Source organism: Mus caroli, unplaced genomic scaffold (genome assembly GCF_978045245.1).
Source record: "Mus caroli unplaced genomic scaffold, Mus_caroli_1 scaffold_6, whole genome shotgun sequence".
NCBI lineage: Eukaryota > Metazoa > Chordata > Mammalia > Rodentia > Muridae > Mus > Mus caroli.
The window spans coordinates 10,484,338-10,496,942 of record NW_028227261.1 but is presented as its reverse complement, the minus strand read 5'-3'; the positions used below and the strand labels follow the sequence as shown (position 1 = coordinate 10,496,942).

General features: G+C 39.5%; 1 protein-coding gene across 1 annotated transcript in view; it reads left to right on the top strand.

The window, feature by feature from the left end:
- LOC147004104 (uncharacterized) overlaps window positions 1-12,605 on the top strand; it is a 522,844-nt gene that overhangs the window by 499,629 nt on the left and 10,610 nt on the right. The gene's annotated exons all lie outside the window — the stretch shown is intronic.

Here is a 12,605-nt window from a genome sequence, read left to right as displayed (position 1 = left end):
TTTCTGTAGAGAGCAAAAGGACCTTGTGGTCAAAAATAAGCTCTAAGGTAACCAGGAATATAAAACCCCAGAGTTCTCTCTTCAGGGGAAGAGAAGTACACTTTTTTTCTGACCAGAAGTGAGGGAATGTAGGTAGCAAGTGGCATGGTGAGCTGTGCTAGATGTAGTGCCACAAAACACCTGAAAGTCCCAAGCTATAAAATTGTCCCAGAAAATCTTCCCTTGGTCATTGTTTCTCAGGTAATACAAACCAGCCTTGCAGGAGATGTGATATGTATCTTGTAGTTTGGTGTCCTGTACACTGTATGCTTGATTCTCCTCTAGGCCCTTTAGTTTTAGCATCCAACTTACGAAAGACTCACATGTACTTTGCAAAAGACTTTTGAGGTAGTCACACTTTCATCTTCACTGTGCACAGAGGATTGAGACAATTATTACCAAGAACTTTCTTTCCAAAATTATACTGTGCTTAATTATTACTAAAATAAGCCACCCTGGGGTCAGAATCTAAAGTTAGACTCAACATTGTCTACAGGGAAAATGGATAGCATACTTACAGGTTTTAACTGCTCAGAAATTCCTGAGTTTGCTCAAGCTCAGAACATAAAATACCAGCAATCTCCAACCGAAGATATTTCCAATCCTGAAAATCCATCACCCACAACTAATCCCTATAGAAAGCCTGCCTCCCACTCATTTCTCTTCTGCTTCTCACCTGAGCAGAGGCAGGATCCATCCAGTGTTGTTCCCAGTCATTATATTGTGTGTGGTTAATTGTCCCATGGGGCTTTGTAGTTTAACTTGACTTCTGACTAACAGGAGACTTTTTACTTCAGATGTTAACACAGGCACTGGGAAAGATTTTCTCTGAGTGCTGTAGGAATTTCATTGACTATAACCCACAACACACCCACAACTAGTGCTGAAATAATTATAGAGAGGTATTGAACTAGATTTCTTTTTTTGTCTCATGGATTGTTACTCTACCAGAACTAGTGTTTGCAGAGACTCCCACATTTATATCACCTAACCAGTAAACATCAATCATAGTCTTTCATTCTGACTAATGAACTCAGAGCTGAGCCAAAAAATTTCTTCCCCTTTGAAATTTTAGCTTTTTGATATCTTCACTTATAATGACCCATAGAAAATATACTTTATCAGCACCCAGCAAAATGCTTCACACACAATTGCCCAAATATATACCAGAAATTTGAGACTAGAATTTGTAATGTACAAATACTAATGCCTGCACCAGTTGTTTTGAAATATATTATAACTTTTACCTTGGCTTTTTGGGGGCAGATTTGTCAATTAGTAAGTCTTTGGATTTTTTATTTTTTATTTTTTTGTTTGTTTGTTTGTTTTCTTACTGAGAGACAATAAGGGGTTTGATCCAGAACAAAGGAAAAGTGGACAGGAACTGAGAAGAGTAGAGGGAATGGAAACTCTTCAAGATATATTGGATGAGAAAACAATCTTCATCAATTTGGATAGATTCTTAGTGATGTTTTCTAGATTCAGTATTTGAGTATTGTATTAAATATTTTGCATCAATGTACATAAGGGTAATTGTTCTGAAAGTGTCCACAATGACATGAGCATACTTCAGCCTCTCAAACTAGGTTCGTGAGTATTACTAATGTGCAAAACATGATTTTGCAACAGAAATGCGTGAGTCACAAGGGTTACAAATATTAAATTTTGCACATGAGGAGCATTCACCTCTGTTAAGGAGTCTGTTTGTTGTCATTGTTGTTATTCAAACTCATTTTATCAAGGCTGCATATTAATTTAAGTTTGCATAATACTTTTGTGCTTCCTTTAAGTCCACATTTCCAAGGAAAAGAGAATGTGTTCATCTGCATCTGCCTTTGCATTTCCCTCAGACAAATGTCCTACAAGATTAGACTGGGACACAATATGGAAAAAAAAAAAACTGGTCTCTAGAGTCTACAAAAGAAAAGGATTCACTCTAAAGCCAAACCCTATAAAAGTAATCAATCCAGTAATGTTATGGCCACCTGTCCTTGGTTTCTAGTCTCACCATACCATCCTTGGTGGGGAAACTATTACAGACCATGTCAGCTGCATGCCACTGGGAATGGTGATCTTGTCCATTCCTCTCCCTAGTGCTCTGGCTAGTTCAGTGCTTGGGACACACCAGTACTACATGCATGCATGTGGAAGGACAGATGAGTTTGTCTAAGACCACAAGCTTTAACGTATGTTGGCTTTGAACCAGGCTCTCTTGCTGTAGCTCTCCAAGAGGTGAGATTTCAAAGTTGAGAACAGTCTATGTTTTGTTCCCATCCCTCATGGTGTGTGTGTGTAGGTAAGCGCTGACTGAGTTTACTTGACAGAGCGCTGAAGCAGACACATTTGTGGTATTGAGCATTCTGTCTCTGATGCCCCATGTCAAACTCTTGTTGGACACATGGCCAAGTCTGGAGTGTTTTCTTGGTGTGATGTAAGAAAATGTACCAGGGAGTTTGTTGAGGGTATCTGCTGTAGGTATACCTCTTCATAAATGAGCCTGAAGTGATGACTCCCCTCTCAGCCTTTATTCTTATATTTTTCAAGATTTATTATATTAGTGTTATTATTATGTTTCTGTCCATTTTCAAATTTCTTTCTCTGGTCTATTGTCAAGTGTGAACATTTTGCCAACCTGCATATATGAACACCACTTGGTGTCTGGTGCCCTCAGGAGTTAGGAGAGGGAATCTGGTCCCTGCAGGTGCTTGGGAGCCACCATGTTGATGCTTAGAATCAATTTTGAGTCTTCTGCAAGAGAAGGCCAGTGTTCTTAACTTTTTTTAAAATTTTGTATTTATGTATATGAGAATACTGTAGTTTTCTTCAGACACACCTGAAGAGGGCATCAGATCTCATTACAGATGGCGGTGAGCCACCATGTGGTTCCTGGGAATTGAACTCAGGATTTTTGGAAGAGCAGTCAGCACTCTTAACCACTGAGCTATGTCCCCTGCACACCCACCCCTGTTCTTAACTTCTGAGTCATCACCAGCCCTCATTCTTCTGTTCAATTAAATATCTTTTACTTCACAAGTAGCTTATGGTCAAATTTATAAGTTCAGAAATCAAGATTGGTAAGGCAGAAGAGTGAACATGGAAAGCCTTTCTTACAGAACCGTACAGATCCAGGTTCTGGTGTGCCATAGCCACTCCAGTGAAATCTGTGTGGCAAGTCCAAAAGCTTGGACGAAGTCCTGAGGCAAAAACTTTCCTGGAAACTTAGTTTCCTGGAGCCTTGGCATCCCATAGCATGAATGTTCCAAACTTGTCCTTGTGTTAATAGGTTAATGGGTCTCTGTGGTTTCTTTCCGTATTGTTTTATTATCAGTGCCTCCAAGGAATGATTTGTCAAATATCTAAATTAGGTTGGACGTTGCTTCCTGGCCTTCACCAATGTCCTAGCCAGCCCTCGAGCAGGCCCTGGGCTTGGGATCTCATAAGAATGTTATCGATTAAGACGAATTGCCTCAAGTATTGAAAAAGAAATAGTGAAAGAAATCAGGCATTACTATCTACTAAATAGAGTTTAAAAATCTCAGGACAAGCTTAGCAAAGTAAGTTTAGAAATCTTATAGTTATATATGTCAGACACTTTACTTAATAGATGAAAGTCCCGGACAAAATCACTTAGAATAACAGCCCAGTCACTCTCATATACAAGAATTTACAATGGTTTAGAGAGTAGGTCTGGATGTGGTTTAAGGAGGAACTAGAGTATTGTATTATTCATGAGAAGGTTAGCTAGAGCAGAACTCCCTAGCACATACTTTCACTAGCCCAGAAGCAGAGCATAGTTAGGTATTTACTAAGAGCTGGCTGGTTGTGGGCTTAAGAAAAATCAGAATTAGAACTATGGCTTGGGCAAGAAAGGTCTTGCCCTGGGAACAAAATGACCTCACACCTGGCTTTTAGGAATATAATGACCTTAGATAGAGATGACTGTCTTTACCTTTTCCTAGCATGTTCTTTCCTCAGTCTGATTCTGTAAAACTCTCAGAACCCACGTTCAGTGTCCTACTACATCCAGCTCTGGTCTAGTCTGGCAGCAACTTTGTGGAGAAGCTGTGCAGAGTAGGTCCTGGGAAGTTGTGTGGAAGGCAGCCTGCAACAGAGTTGGAGGAGTGGTTCCTGATGGGGAGTGTGTGATTCCTGCACGATTAGATGAGTTTAAGAAAAAGAAAAACTGGGCTGGTGAGATGGCTCAGTGGTTAAGAGCGCCGACTGCTCTTCCAAAGGTCCCGAGTTCAAATCCCAGCAACCACATGGTGGCTCACAACCATCCATAAGGAAATCTGGTGCCTTCTTCTGGAGTGTCTGAAGAAAGCTACAGTGTACTTACATATAAAAAATAAATGAATCTTTAAAAAAAAAAAAAAAAGAAAAAGAAAAAGAAAAAGCAAAGGAACAAGCAAGCAAGCAAATAAGCAAGCAAGCAAAAATCCAAAACAACAAAAATTGCTGTAAAGAAGTGGGAAGCTAATTAATTAAAAGGTCAGAAGTAGGTGGGCTTAGAAGAACTGCAGGAAGCTGCTGAATATTGGGCGGGTCCAGAAGGCGGGGTTAGGCAGACTGAAGTGAAGTTCCTCGGTTTCATCTTTCTTCTTGCTTCCAGGTTGCCTCGTGGCCAGGAAGTCATGGAGGAAACTAGTGCCTAGTATTTGCGGAACCTGAAAACTTTCAAAGCAGCAGTTGTTGTGCTGGCCTCCTAGGACATTGAGCAGCTGGTCCAGTCACCTTCCAGGTCAGAATCGCTTTTGGACTGGGAAACGGGCAGGAGCTGGGCAAGGGTGCATTTTCTGCCGCCATTCTCACAATTCAGTATTTGCTGAACCTGAAAACTTCCTTAAGCTGCAGTTGCCCCTCCTAGGACATTGAGCAGCTGGTCCTGTCACCTTCCAGGTCAGAGGAGCTGTTGGACTGGGAAATGGGCAGGAGTTGGGCAGGGGTGTGGAGCAGGGGTGCATTTTCTGTCGCTACTCTCACAATTCTGTTGTGGATATCTTACCATTGTCAGGAAGTTTGAGATCCTGTGAATTGGGTTCACGGTGATGTTTTAATCAATTTTATGGTTGCCAGAATATTATTCTAAAATATCCTCATAGATTCTTGGCTGCATCTGGAGTTTGTATACCTGGAGGTTTTCCTTTGCAAAAGCCTTTATAAAGCTCCTGTAATTCAAATTCGTTCATGATTTCTTAACTCCCCTTTTCCTCCATTTGCCATTTCATTTTCCTTTCTCCAGGGAATTGAGTAGGCATCCGCAGAGAGCTTTGTAGGTATTTGTCATATGGGGACCAGTGCAGATTTGATTGAATTCGAAAATATTCGTTATAAAGTATTGTTGAAAGACCCAAAACGTGAGGACTCTCCCTCGTTCAGACTCAGGAGAGGCGACACCCCAAATCATTTGCAAAAAAGGGTCTTGATGCAAATTGCAAGAGGACTTTTATTTCAAGAGAGCTCTCAGGTCCACAGTCATACACCATGCAGGGCTAGAGGACTGTGGTGTGTAGAGTAGCTGGGTAAGGGGGTATTTAAAGGAAGAAACCATAAGTCAAGGGGATGGGGAGGGCGTTGTTGGAAAATACCAAAAATAAGAGTTAAGTGGAAAGTCAAGACAGTTGTCAACCAGTCTCAATAACAATAGCACATTTGCATAGTGAGTTCTGGAGTGGTCAGGGTGAGTCAAGGTGACTTTCTTTGATAACACACCTTAGAAATGGGTGGGTGGAGGAATGTTGCTATCTGTTTTATGGTTAGCATACCTTGGGGGCACTTAAGCCTGGGCCTAAAGGCTTTCTTTTTGTTTTTAACGTTTCAATTTTTAACTGTCTTGTGGCTGTAAATATTAATATTAACCTAGCAAAGTTATAGGCTCTGTTAGTTTAACACTGAGGTATATGCAGTCTTTGATGTAAATACAATATTGAGAAATGTGTCTTCATAGGCTTACTTATAAATGTTACACCTTAGGTTTGAATAAAATATGAAGACAGGATTGCAGCAAAGTACAGCTGAGGAGAAGATATATTGTAGATTCTGTCAACCCTGAGTGTTGCCAGAAAAACACTAATTGTACCATGTGGGCAAGTTTTATAAAATAATACATCCTGACCAAGGGATGGATTTGGTCACATGCTACAGGCATTTTTATAGGCCACTGTAGTTTCCTATGAGGCTTTATTATTTTCCTAAAACATGCAACCTGCAGCAATGCATGAAGATACCTGGTTCTTATGCTGGTGGTTGGGTTAATTTTTGGCATTTCAGTCTGAGGGAGAAAGTATTCAGAGATATCTGGTTGGTTCCAAACTTAACAAGGCCATCAGGTGGGGGGAGGGGAATTGAGGATGAGATGGAGGATAGAGGGGCAGGCCAAGAGATAAGCAGGAGCCAAGAAAGCACCTACCCAACTATGACTTTATTGATATGTTAACAGACACCCCAGTTAGCCATTCATCCTGAATTTCTCTGAATCCTTTCAAGGTTCTGCCCAGCATGCTGTGAGAGAATGATTTCAGGCAAAGATATTTTTTTTAATTTTATTTTATTTTTAAAAAAATTTTTGAGACAGGGTTTCTTTGTATAGCCCTGACTGTACTGGAACTCACTTTGTAGACCAGGCTGGCCTCAAACTCAGAATTCCACCTGCCTCTGCCTCTCAAGTGCTGGGATTAAAGGCGTGTACCACCACGCCCGGCAGAAATTTTTATAAGTGGAAAACTTATTATGGATTAAGACAAAATTAGACAGCACCTTTTGAGTAATTATGATTGCTCACTTACATAAGAAAAATGACTCCTTGCTTCATCAAAAGCCCATGAGCATTCATGGTCTGATGAGTTCTGCACTGTGGACTTCTTGCAGGTGTGGGAATGCTTAGACCCTGCACTCAGGGCTTTTTTTCACAGACCTCTTGTTGGTGAAGTCCAACTGTCTGCATTGTGTGGATCAGAGTAATTATTTTCCAGTCTTCCCTGCTCTTCTTCCTTGTTACTTGGAAAAGGACTCTGTATGTGTGTTAACTGTGTGACTGACTTGCACATCTCTAGGGTAAACTGAAATACTCAGAAAAAAAAAAAGACATTTTCATAATTTCTTCTCTTTCCCTCATGTTTATCCTTTTATCATGTATTGACATCTCTCATTTGTGTTCCATGAAAAGTTCCAGGTTCATTCTGAATAATATTTTCCCATTTTCAGTTCTCCATATGGTCATCCAAATGTGCATAACTGTAAATCAACACTAAGAGCACTGGATGGTTAAGGTCAAGGAGACTCTCACAAAGGATCCAGGTATGTTAGAGGTATTGAACAAGGGGTGGAGTGGGGCTCACCTGTTAGTAGAAAGAGGACATGTATTTGATTTTTCCAGATTCTATTTCCTTAATGATTCTGGAAAAGAATAATATTAGATGGGATGATATGGATTTCCCATGATAGGCAGTGCTGTCAGGCTTCACTTGATGTCAATATTTAATTAATTTTGATGCTGGGAGATTGCTGTTGCCCATTGTAATCCAAGTTTCTTTTACCCAGATTGAAAGCAGCATCAGGCTATGGTTGTGACAAGGGCAATTTATACATAAAGCAAATGTTAGCAGTAGATTCTCTCCTAGGGCCTGTGACCTTCCTTATGATTTTTCAAGCAGATTTCCACTGTAACCTATGTATTTTTATTTTCTTGTGGAGCTTGAACCTTCTGTTACCCGCAGATAGTCTTGCCAGTATCATAAAAATTTCCATGCCTTGTCTGACAGATTCAGATTTTAACAAGCAGGTTGCAAACCTGAGTAAGACATTGATAACTCTCCTTCCTGCCCCAATTTGCCTAGCAGTTTTTGTCACTTTGAAAGTTCCCACCACAGTATGTAAGATGTCTGCTGAGAGTGAATGGTCTGATATGAGGTGGTTTTCTCCAGATGGTCTACTTGCTTTCTGAATCACCTATTCTGTCCACTCTAAATGTTTTCCTGTCCTTGACCTGTGTTCTTATTGATGCTCTGTGTTGCATTAGTCCCCATTAGAGTGGAATAATTATTGTTGACCTTCTCTGTACTCTTTGCTTTAGTTTTGAGTCTGTTTGCCTTATTTTTGAGGTATGCTTCTTCTCTTATATTCTTGAGAGTTTTATACTGAGCAGTGTCTACTTTTTACCACAGGGCTGTATAAGTAAGTTTCATTCTCCTACTGTCACTGTAATTTGGGAGGATTCTTGCCTACATCTATTAACCTAGGCCTAGTCATGTAAGCTTCTACTCTCCATACAGTATTATCTAGGCCTGGTGTGTTTTCAGCCTCTGAAATTTGCTGCTGAATCAGCCCCCACCCTTTCTTATTCCTTCTCAATGCTTACCTGGATGATTCAATTCAGTTTTTTCCAGCTCACACTCCTCTCCCAGCTGAGTTCTTCTCTCAGACCCAGAATTGTTCCACTAGGCCTTAAATTAACTGTTGAAAATTTTTGTAATCCTTTAGCTCCTTCTCTTTCTCCTGCTCATTCTGTCTTTGCCCATGCCTAGCATGTTCTATCTTCAATCTGACTCTGTAAAACTCTCCCAGTAAAACTGTGTCCTTCTCCCTCTCTGTGGCTCTACTCTCTCAACTGCAGCCCATGCACTCTACTGTATTCCTTTATTATTCTCTTCTTCCTGTACTGTCTTTCTCTGTCTCAAGTAACTTCTCTTTGCACTCTCATTACAGCAAAGTTGGGCATATCCTAGTCTGTCAGATCTTTCTCTGATATTCCATATTTTCTGTCATTCAATTAGACATTGCTTTCAAACATGGGTGTGTTTGTTCTTCTATATATAAACTGTACTTTTGTTATTTTGGATTAAAGTGGATACTACCCAGTGTGATGTCAGTTTAGTTCTGTACAATTTCTTCTTTCTTAAATGAAAACCAAGATCCACATATACTACTACACTTCAGTATGAATATATGTTTCATTTTTTCTGACTTCTACTAGGGACTTTATTATAACGTCCTTTGAAGATCGGTCGATGACATTCTGTTCTTTATGAGATTATGTTCCTTAGGATTTTTAATCTGGAAGATTTTGCTGGCAGTGTAGGTGCTAAAGCATGGTTCACTTTGTTCTCAATTCTGTGTGTGGGATAGAGCTTTACTGTGTTGTATGTGAGGAATACTTACTAGTTCCCTTGTATTTATTCATTCTTACCAAGAAATTTCTTATTTCCTATGACCTCAGGAAATTGTCTGCATTATTCTTTTTTTTTTTGTATTGTTTTGTTATGTTTTTGTGTTTGTTTTTTGAGACAGTGTTTTTCTGCGTAGCCCTGGCTGTCCTGGGAAGACCAGGCTGACCTCGAATTTAGAAATCCGCCTGCCTCTGCCTCCCAAGGGCTGAGATTAACAGTGAGTGCCACCATGCCTGGATGCCTTATTCTTTTGTGCATAATTTCATCAGTTCATTTTCTAAGTAGGTTTTTTGTTTGTTTGTTTGGTTGGTTTCTTTTTGCTGTTGTTGTTTGGTTTTATGAGACAGGGTTTCTCTGCAGTGCTGCCTATCCTGGAACTCACTCCATAGACCAGGCTGGCCTCAAACTCAGAAATCCACCTGCCTCTACCTCCCAAGTGCTGGGATTAAAGGCGTGCTCCACCACTGCCAGGCTCTAAGTAGGTTTTTGACTAAAAAACATGTCCTAATGAATTACTACATTCAAATATACTTTATATACTGTCAATACTAGTAGTCACTTACTTTGGATTGCCAGTTATTTTCTCTCAGGGCTTGAAAAATATTATTCCATTCACTCTTGATTCTATGTGTAAATATTTATTAGTATTGTATGCTACTGTAATATTGCAACATTGATTGTAAGGGACAGGACAAGACGATAGGAAAAGAGATGTACATTGTTACAGCACTTCGATGTGACAAAAGCCAGAAACATCTGGGAGTAGAGAAAGCCAATCTGTAATAGCCTTCCCTAGGGAATGCTAAGCTAGAATGCTATGTTCTTGTACTCAAGAGTGCCAGGGTCTGAACACACTACACATTACTATTATAGTTTGTCCACTTTAAAAATATTGGGATGAAAGAAGTGATAGTAAAAATGGACTGGAAGGCTGATAAGGACAGAATAAAGTCTGTTCAGAATCAGATGTGAATTTGAGGAAATGCCAGTGTCAAGTTTTAAAGTCAAAGCCATAGTGTTCCAATCAACTTCTTGGTGGCTGTGAAACCATGGGTTATTCTTTCCATCCTAGAATGAGCTCTTGTTCAGTCTCCATGAGATGGAAGATGTACTTTTCCTGTTATACACATAGACTAAATAATTCCATGATATACATTCATTCCATGTTTTTACTATTGTTGAAACTAAAGCCCAACATCTCTTACTGGGGCAGAAATTTAGGATCTGTTGCTGTAAAGTTGACAATACTCAGCCTGTATGTCACAGGCAGGATTCATAAAGTGACATGATCTGCAAAAATGTTCTGATTATTCCCTGAATGTTTATGCATTCCTATGCCTACTTTTTCTAGCCCACTTGATGTTGTCTTCAAATGCCTGGGTCGTAGAGATTTACATATTGTGAATTTAGGACAGCATTATATTTTTCTCCGTATCTACATTTCTGTTGTACATAAATTCTTCTTACCACTGAATTTTCCATCACATGAATTAGGGATTATCTACATTTTTTTTTTTTTTTTTGGTTTTTCGAGACAGGGTTTCTCTGTGTAGCCTTGGCTGTCCTGGAACTCACTTTGTAGACCAGGCTGGCCTCGAACTCAGAAATCCGCCTGCCTCTGCCTCCCGAGTGCTGGGATTAAAGGCGTGCGCCACCACGCCCGGCTAATATAATATAATGTAATATAATGTAGATATAATATAATGTAATATAATGTAGATATAATATAATATAATATAATATAATATAATTATAATATAATGTAGATATAATCACCGATTGTATGTACTTTGTGCCTTGAGTTATTTGGTTTGTGCTTCTTGAAACAGTATTGCATGTATGGCATGAAATCAAGTGGAGTTCATTTTCTATATCCATTATAGAGAATTTTATTATTTTATTCATGCATATTTCTATGGTCATTTGCTTTTGCATCCCGGTACAGACAGCTTTGTGTGATGACTGCACCACATTCCCTTTCTTTCTGTATTCTGCAATATTCTCTGTGTAAGATGATTGTGGGATTTTCTAACAAAATTTGTGAATTCAGTGCTGCACCTATTTAGTTCTCAGACAGTGTTAGAAGACACTCTGCAGGTCTGGGTTTCCACACTTGCTTAATGCCTGCCTAGTGTTAGGACATAGACAGTTTTCTTGTTCACTTCTTCCTAGGATATCATTGTTTTCCCTGTTAGTTCCCATTAATTGTGTATGACTTTCTACAGCATTCCATCATCTGCTATGCCCCAGTTTCAATGTAAACTAATGAGGCACCAAGACAACAGGACACACATAGAACATAGATATACTGTATCTGCCTGGGAGAATGAAATGTAATCTCCTCAAAGGATTAGGTATTGTATTCTAGTATGATGTCTAATGAAACACCATTCAACTCTAGGCATCATTCATGGTAGGAACTAGCCATTTGTCCTCGACTCTAGTCCCAGGAAGATAAGTTCTTAAAAACAACCCTGATAATAGTGTTTTACAGTCTGGATGCATATGCTCTGTGTTTATGTCAGGTGCCCACTGAAGTCAGAAAGAGTCCTCAGATTATACTTATATTCCTTACTACACTAAATATGTCACTCCATGCTCTCATGTCGGTAGAAGTGTCGACAAGATTCTTTGTATCATCTTGCTTTTAATGTCCTTTTATGTGGTTTATTATTGTCTATTACGTAGTTGTAGTAATTTCATTCTTGTATTTTTCAAACCCTGTTGTGAAACTTCAAGAAGAGTTCCAATATTTGAAACTGGGAGAGGAAAAAGAAAAAGAATGAGTTCTCTCGTAAACACTCCACAGGTCAGTGTGCTGTCCACATTTCTTTGAAAACTCCGTTTTCATTCAAACCATTCCATAGTTCTGTAATCTACATGTGGTCATGTTATCTATAAGGATTTTTTTCTATGCTCTTCATTTTCTTCTGGGATGAGGAGTATTTAATGGTTAGGTCTTTTCACATATATAATACCATTATATTTTCTGTGCAATTTCCATGGACTGAAAACCTGCAAATCTCAAAGGTAATCTATTGTAAATGATGCTCAAAAAATATATCGATTACGAATTTCCACTTTGGATTGAGTTTTGTCCTTTTATATTAGTGTGGAAGGAAGGTCTCATGTGTCACTTAATTTGTTTTGGGGTTCCTGTGCTCAGTCTGATGGTTATCTGCAAGCACCACAAATGCATTTGTATTGGTCAGACTGTGGCATAGCCTCAGGGGATAGCTCTACCAGGCTCCTATCAGCAAGTGCGTCTTGGCATCTGCAATAGTGTCTTGGTTTGGTGCCTGAAGATTGGATGAATCCCAAGGTGGGGCAGTCTCTGGATGGCCATTTCTTCAGTTTCTGATCCATTCTTTGTCCCTGCATTTCCTTTAGAAAGGAACCATT